The following is a 6904-nucleotide window of genomic DNA, read 5'->3' as shown; positions in this document are numbered from 1 at the left end:
GAATTACTTATTTTTTCAGAATGCTAATCATGGAAATATTGAGTAAGTCTAATAATACATTTAAGTGTCAATAAAAAAATAAAATGGCTTTTAAAATTACTATTTGATCGAATTTATCATTTGATCAATCACATGTCTAATGGTGATTTTAAATACCACCTCATTTTTTTATGGATACTTGATAAATACTTAATGTATTTGTAAAATTACTCGAAAATATTTAAGTGGAATAAACCGGCAACTGTTGGAGCAATTTTTTTCTGGCGAAATGAATTCTTTTGCACATAATAAAATTAAGCATTAAGCATTGGATGAACGGATAAGAAAAAAGAGAAAAAGAAGAAGAAAGAATTGCAAGAATGACTAAATTAAATTACATGGAAACTACATGGCTCGATTAATTGTTGCATGCTGTGTCAAGTGTCGAGTTTTTTTTTTTCTTTCTTTTTTTTTTTTTAAAAAAAAAAAAAAAAAGAAAAGAAAAGAAAAAAAGAAAAGAAAAGCAATTAGCGATTGATATCATGGATAAATCACAAGTTTCAAAGAAGAATTGCCGAGGAATTTCCAGAAATTTTGTCATGACAACCTTGTCAAATTAAGTCGTTAATCTCACGTACACCATATTTCTTAAACTCGACCGTGAAAGATTAGACATCAGCATTGACGACGTTGACTTGGAAAGTCTTCATGATCATGGCCGGCTATTCTACTTTCTACAACTCTGTGCACGGCGTCCTTAACCAGGTAAAATCTTGCTAAATGAAAATATATATAGTTGTGTATGTTATGACTTGGGTGTTGAATCTGAATATTATTTAAATTTATTGCATGAATTACGAGGTTTGACTTTGTGAGATAAAATTTGAAAAAATTTAAAATTTTTTCAAAAAGTTGAATAAAATATAATTTATTTTTTAAAAAAAGTTGAATATTATTTTAAATATTATTCAAAACAAACACACTATTAATGACTCGGGTTGTCAAAATATATATAATAATAATAATTGTATCTTCTTCTTCTTTCCCACAAATTCCAAGTACAAACATGTAAGTTACGGAATGTTGAGCATTTTCCATATCTCCACCGACTCCAACTTCATCCTTACCGAGTGCTCAATGCTGAAATTACACAAGTCATAACTAATTGATGGCTTCTCCAACTACACTTTGCAAACATGACATGTTTGCATGCTTCACTCTACAAGATTATTGACTGTGGTAATTTCTTGAGCATCCTCCCATTAAAGAAAAAGACAAGATCAAAGGATCAATCAAATTTAACTTGATTTAAGGTTGGTTTGAACGTCTAATTGATCTTAATGCATTAGTTTGATCCATCGTGTAGGGTACAATTGAATGATCAATCGTAATACCATTGATGAGTCTATCGAACTCTTGAATTTTTTATCATCTCAGTGCACTAGTTCGATCAATCATGATACCATTGAAGGGTATTTCAAACTCTTAAATTTTTTATCATCACGGTACACTAGTCTGATTGGTCATGATAAGATTAAATGATCGACCAAACTCTTTGGATTGAAGAATCATCTTGATGCAATAGTTTGATCAATTATGATACGAGCTAATGTTCGATTGACCTCTTTGGATTAGATAATTACCATTTTACCACTCACATTAAATTTTGAATTTTTTTTAAATAGATATTAAAAGTCTCACCGCGTTGGTACATAAACATTTATGTCGGAAGGAAGAAAGAATATGGAAGCCAAAAGAACGCATGCTATAAAAAAGGTCTTCGTATTGGAGAGGAGAGAGTCTGTTTGCTACTTTGCTTTATGCTTTATCCCTACTTACCTACGCATACTATTATTTAGGAATAATTGCACCGTTGATCCCGTGGTATGTCATAATTATTTTTTACTCCCTATGATTTAAAAAGTGCATGAGAGGTCATTATGGTTAGCGATAATTACAAATCGATCTTTACAGTCAAATTCCGTTAAAAATTTTAACAGATTCTGTCAAATGCCACGTCAGCGTCATGTGTCGCTAATAAGATGGCGACACGTGTCCATCTAAATAAAAAAATATAAATTTATTAAAAAAAATTAATTTTTAAAAAAAAAAAAAAAAAAAAAAAAAACAAAAAAAAAAAAAAAAAAAAAAAAAAAAAAAAGCCAGCAAAGGGGTGGCTGGGCGCCACCCCCGGCGGCCTTTGGGGGTGGCTCGCGGCCACCCCCTTGCCCCATTTTTTTTTTTTTAAAAAAATAAGTTTATTTATTTATTTTTTAATAAATTTATATTATTTTATTAAGATGTGCATTCAGTGACACGTGGCACTGACGTGGCATTTGACGGAATCTGTTAAAATTTTTAACGGAATTTGACTGTAGGGATCGATTTGTAATTATTGCTAACCACAAGAACCTCCCATGTACTTTTTAAACTATAAGGAGTGAAAAATAATTATGGCATACCACAGGGACCAACGGTGCAATTATCCCTATTATTTATAGTGCATTAACTCTGGAGTCGAATTCTGATTGTGTGTGGAAGAGAAAGATTTTAATTTGGCCGTTTCAAATATTAGAATGAGTAAGCTAAAAACAACACAAGAATTATTGAAAATATGCTGAATTGGAAATAATGCATAAACAGAAAGTTCCACACAAAAAGGGGATTAAAATTAAAGGACAACGGAAAAAGAATCAACGTAATAAGACTTACTAACTTTGGAATAGTCCATAAATTAAGAGTTAAATATAATTCACCCTTTAAAGTTGTCATACATTTTAAATTCGACTACCAAAGTTTAAAAATTTACAATATGCCCCCCCAAGTTTTCAAAATTGTCAATGTTGCCATTCTATTTGACTTATCTTTCAAATCAGACGGAATTTTGAACACGTGCGTATCTCGTGAATTTTTTTTTATGTAAATTTATCCATTTTACCCTCACTCCAAAACGTCGTCATTTTGCCTTTAGGGGGGCAAATTGAAAATTCAGGAAACTTTGTGGAGGCAAATTGCAAATTTTTAAATATTGACTAACAACTAAAAAAAAAAAAAGGAAAAAAATACAATTTAGCCCTCTAAACTACCACCATTTTTCTGGATAGCCCCCCAAACTACCAAGGCTTGCACTCTGGCCCCCCAAACTACCAAAACCTTTGAAAAATGTTCCTTTGGGCGAAATATTCCCATACAAATAAAAAGATTTTAAAAAAAGATTTTATAAAAAGATTTTAGAAAAAATTTTAAAAAATAAAATTTTATTTTAATTTGTTTTGAAATTTTTTTTTTTAATTTTTTAATTGAAAAATGACACGTGACAAGGGTATTATGAGGATATTTCGCCAAAAGAGGCATTTTTCAATGGTTTTGGTAGTTTGGGGGGTTAGAGTGCAAGTCTTGGTAGTTTAGGAGGCCATCTAGAGAAAATATGGTAGTTTTGGAGGTTAAATTATATTTTTCCCCAAAAAAAATAAAAATAAAAATTATGTTTAACAAAGATATATATATATATATATATATATATATATATATATATATATATATATATATATTTGTAATAAAAAATAAAAAAATTAGAAAAACAAATATTTTAAAAAATAAGTTTTCAGAATTTTCAATTCACCCCCCCCCCCCCCCTTAAAGGGCAAAACGACGACGTTTTGAAGTGAAGGTAAAACAAAAACATTTGCATTAAAAAAAAAAAAAAAAAAGTCATGTGACACACACGTGTTCTAAATTCCGTCTAATTTGACGAATAAGCATACAAAATGGCAATATTGACAATTTTGATAACTTTGGGAAGGCACATTGCAAAATTTTAATCTTTGGTAGCCAAATTGAAAATGGGTGACAACTTTGAGGGGGTGAATTGTATTTAACCCATAAATTAATGTAGGGTCTTGAACAATTGGATGCAAGGGCATTTTATGACTGCACATTCATGCAAGGCCATTTTGGAACTCCACATTTGTCCTTTGGAAAAATATTATTGTCGTCAATTACTTCCCTTTATTTTGCACATCCATGGCATGATTTAATATAAAAATCTGGTTAAGATCTTATATGTATGCAGATCTTGCAAAGGAGTCGTTAGAGGCATCACCCGAAGGAAATTAAATTATGAAGACATATCACTTTCCATACTAGCCCCTCTTGAGCTTTGATACTTGCCTTGTTGAGCCCGCATTCCAACCAAAGATGAAAAACCTCTATAAAGGCCAAATCATAGGTAGACAAGTCCTCTCACCCTTCTCGCTTACATTTTGTCTATATACCCTCTTGATTTCACCCTGGTTCCGCCATCACCACCGATGTACCACTCTGACTCTTGGTTCTTTTTGCAGGTCTCCTACACGGACATTCGACATGCATAGACATTGTATCAATAGTTGGGTTTGTCTTTCAGAACAAGAATTCTAACCGAACCGTTGTTCTCTGAGACAAAAGACTAGCCATGACAAACACACAGTTTAGGAGAACATAAGAGGCTCTTGTCGGTATCTCTCCAGCCCACTACACCCCCAAACAAATCCTCGTATGAATCATTAGCCAAATCCTTAACAACATTCTCCACCAAACAAATCCTTAGATGAGTTGTCAGTCAAATTCTCATCAACATCCTCCATCAAACCCCCAAGAACAATGCCTTCTGGCATTGGAAAACCACCTCAATCAAATATCCAAAACCATGAACCTCCTCCTCTGGTAAAACTTCGAGCTGATGCAATATTGCTAGGCCAATTAGAACCAGGGCACCGAAGGTAGCCCACAACGACCAATCAGAACCAAACCAAAAAACTGTTGGAGAAGACTATGAGAGCATCATAAGGAACATTATTGAGAAGAATCCTCCATCATTGCCCCAACGAGAACATAAAAAACATGTGAATGCTCGTCTAATTGAGCTGCAAACCAACTCAAATAAGTTGTTAAGAAGGTTGACTATTGGTACATTTCTGTCATTGATAATATCCACCAAGCAACCAACCTACCCTTCACAAGGAAGATCGTAAAGCTACCCCTCCCTTCGAAGTTCAAGGTTTCCCAGATCGACTTGTGTGACAAATTCAAGGACCTAGGGGGTCATGCAGAAAGTACAAGGCCTACATGACCTTGAAAGGGTTCTGAACGAGATCATGTGTCGAGCCTTCACCCTCACATTGAAAGGACCCGCAACAGATGGTTCAATAGACTCTCATCAGGATTGATCGAGTTGTGCATTGAGTTGGGCAAACACTTCCTTACCCACTTCACCGGCAACTACAAGCGAAAAAGACTGTCGGCCTATGTGCTCACCTTGAAGCAAGGAGAAAATGAGTCCCTTAAGGATTTCATGGCTCGCTTCAACACGGAGGAGCTCTCAGTGGATGATCACGCTGCTTAATACCCCAACTGTAGAAGTATTAATGTAGATCCAAGGCGATCCATATTTCAAATGGTCGGAGCAAATGAATTCAAACCCCGATCAATGTTGTAAGGATAAGTACTATCAATTTCACCAAGACCATGTTAAGGAAAGTGATACAGCCCATATAGGACCACGCACAACTGTCACAAGTAATGATGATCCTGGAATAATACTCAAAACAGCAAGAGAAGATTGTGCCATATTCAGTCCAGACAACCATGGTAATACAGCAACGAAAAAGGAAAGAAGTGTAGATCAAGGTGAAGTAGAAAAGGAAGGTGCTAGAGCTTACACTAAACCAGTGCAAACAAGGAAAGATATTCAACCTTATTTGAATACAAGATCATAATTCTCATAAGTAGTCAATATACTTGTCTAATACTCATGTAATTGACAATCCCATATTTTGTGGGATTGTCCAGTTGTTCATACCTAGTAGAACACTACAGCCTTTTATATAATGCTACGGCATTCACTACTTTTTGTATTAAGGAAAATTTTCCTCTATTCTTCAAATCATTTTATGGTATCAGAGCCTCAAAGGCCTACGCCCAAATTCGATCCTATGGCTTCAAGCTCTTCCTCTGTTCTTCCTTGTTTTGCTCTCCCCAATATCTCCCAAGGTAGCTTTACCAAGCTTGAAGGTAGCTTCAATTATTTACAATGGCAAACTCAATTTATGCCAGCATTATGTACCTATGATTTAATGGGTATTGTGGATGGCTCTGAGCCATGTCCACCACAATTTCTGGTTGATGATAAAGACCAGAAAACCCTCAATCCAGACTATGTTCTCTGGACTAAGAGAGATCAGTTTCTGTTGAGTTGGATTAATGTCACACTCACAGAAAAAGTGCTGTCCACTGTGTATGGACTCAACACATCAAAGCAAGTTTGGTCTGCTCTCTCGAATCGCTTTGCCTCTCAGTCAACATCTCACATAGCTCATATCAAGCGTCAACAGCAGAGTATTAGTCAAGGTTCTAAGACATGTACTGAGTATCTCCAATTTGCTAAATCATTGGCCGATCAACTGGCTGCTGTAGGTAAAACTATTGATGATGATGATCTCATCTCATATGTCATTGGTGGTTTGAATTCTTCTTTCAATGCTTTTGTCACTGTTGTCTCCTTTACTACTCAAATCAAGTCACTAACATTTGATGATTTCCAAAATGAGCTTTTGAATCATGAAATGTTGATTAATCAACAACAATCTGATCCAAGCCAACACCATCCCGCTGCAACAGATATCTCTAGCTTTGCACTAGTCACACAAAAAACACCACAACAATCTCATCCAAAGAACAAGTAGCAATGGAAGCCCACTTCTCGGCCTTTCAACTCAAAGCCATCCTCTGGCTTTTCTGGCCAACGTGCTCTTTTATGATCTGCTGCACCAAGACAGAATTTCAGCACTAATGTCAACAACAGGTCTAAGGCCATAACACCTAGTAATTTCTTTAATAATTCTGAAACTCGTCCTCCATGTCAGATTTGCGAAAAAACTAGTCACCA

At 34.9% G+C, this 6904-nt stretch overlaps 1 non-coding gene across 1 annotated transcript; it reads left to right on the top strand.

The window, feature by feature from the left end:
• The first annotated feature begins 6437 nt into the window (after positions 1 to 6437).
• LOC133876592 (small nucleolar RNA Z247) lies at positions 6438 to 6576 on the top strand. The gene has a single exon (XR_009901585.1). It is a non-coding gene; the product is annotated as a small nucleolar RNA Z247 (small nucleolar RNA).
• The last annotated feature ends 328 nt before the right edge of the window (positions 6577 to 6904 follow it).

The sequence above is a fragment of the Alnus glutinosa genome, chromosome 8, assembly GCF_958979055.1.
Source record: "Alnus glutinosa chromosome 8, dhAlnGlut1.1, whole genome shotgun sequence".
Taxonomy (NCBI): Eukaryota; Viridiplantae; Streptophyta; class Magnoliopsida; order Fagales; family Betulaceae; genus Alnus; species Alnus glutinosa.
The sequence above is the reverse complement of the archived record's forward strand: the minus strand, read 5'-3'. Positions and strand labels throughout refer to the sequence as shown.